The 932-nt window shown below is 48.2% G+C and overlaps 1 protein-coding gene across 1 annotated transcript in view; it reads right to left on the bottom strand.

The window, feature by feature from the left end:
• ATG4D (autophagy related 4D, cysteine peptidase) overlaps positions 1 to 932 on the bottom strand; it is a 29,197-nt gene that overhangs the window by 8,187 nt on the left and 20,078 nt on the right. The gene's annotated exons all lie outside the window — the stretch shown is intronic.

Below are 932 nucleotides of genomic sequence, written 5' to 3'. Positions count from 1 at the left end.
GGGGCAGTCAGACATCCCTTTCACAATCCAAGACTGCTGGCTCCTAACCACTTGCTTGCCTGCCTGATCACCCCCTAGCCACTCCCCTGTCGGCCTGATTGACACCTAAATGCTCCCCTACCAGCCTGATGACCCCAAAGTGCCCTCCCCTGCAGGCCTGGTCCCACCCAGCTGCCCTCCCCCTGTAAGCCTGGTCTCCCCCAACTGCCCTCCCCTGCCAGCCATCTTGTGGTGGCCATCTTGTGATGACATCATGCAACACCACCTAGGCTTTTATTATATAGGATAGCTTATTGATTTTTAGAGAGAGAGGATGTGAGAGCACGTTATTGATCGGCTTCCCCCTCATATCTCCCCACACTAGGGATGAGCCTGAAATCTGGGCATGTGCTCTGACCGGGAATTGAATCGGCAACCCTTTGGTGCACAGGACGATGCCCAACCAACCGAGCCACCCTTGCCAGGGCCACAGCCCCGATTTTATATATACAGGCAGTCCTTGGGTTACGTCGGACTCAACGTACGTCGTTTCGTAGTTACCTCACCATCTTCCATTTACAGTATTTATATAAAAAAAATAAAAGTTCCCGTCATTTTGACGTATGTACATATGTGCTTTGTGTTTTTTATTATTTATTTACTACAAGTGAAGGTCAAACTGTTTCTCATACAACCTTAAACTTACTTTTTCCCCACCCTGTATACTAGTATATGATTTTTGTTTTTTTTCAGTGTATGTTTTACATATGTAATTTCTATGTTTATTACCTCTGTTTCCACCACAGCTTGAGGGTGGGGGTGTCTGTCCATCCAGGTCACTGCTGGGGCCTCAACACATAGCTGGTGGCCTGGCCCACAGTAGGTGCTCAACAAACAACACAGTAGGTGCCACAAAACACCTGTGAGGTGGAAAGAGAACTTGTTGCCTCACA

This window comes from Myotis davidii, unplaced genomic scaffold (assembly GCF_000327345.1).
Source record: "Myotis davidii unplaced genomic scaffold, ASM32734v1 scaffold1439, whole genome shotgun sequence".
NCBI lineage: Eukaryota > Metazoa > Chordata > Mammalia > Chiroptera > Vespertilionidae > Myotis > Myotis davidii.
The sequence above is the reverse complement of the archived record's forward strand: the minus strand, read 5'-3'. Positions and strand labels throughout refer to the sequence as shown.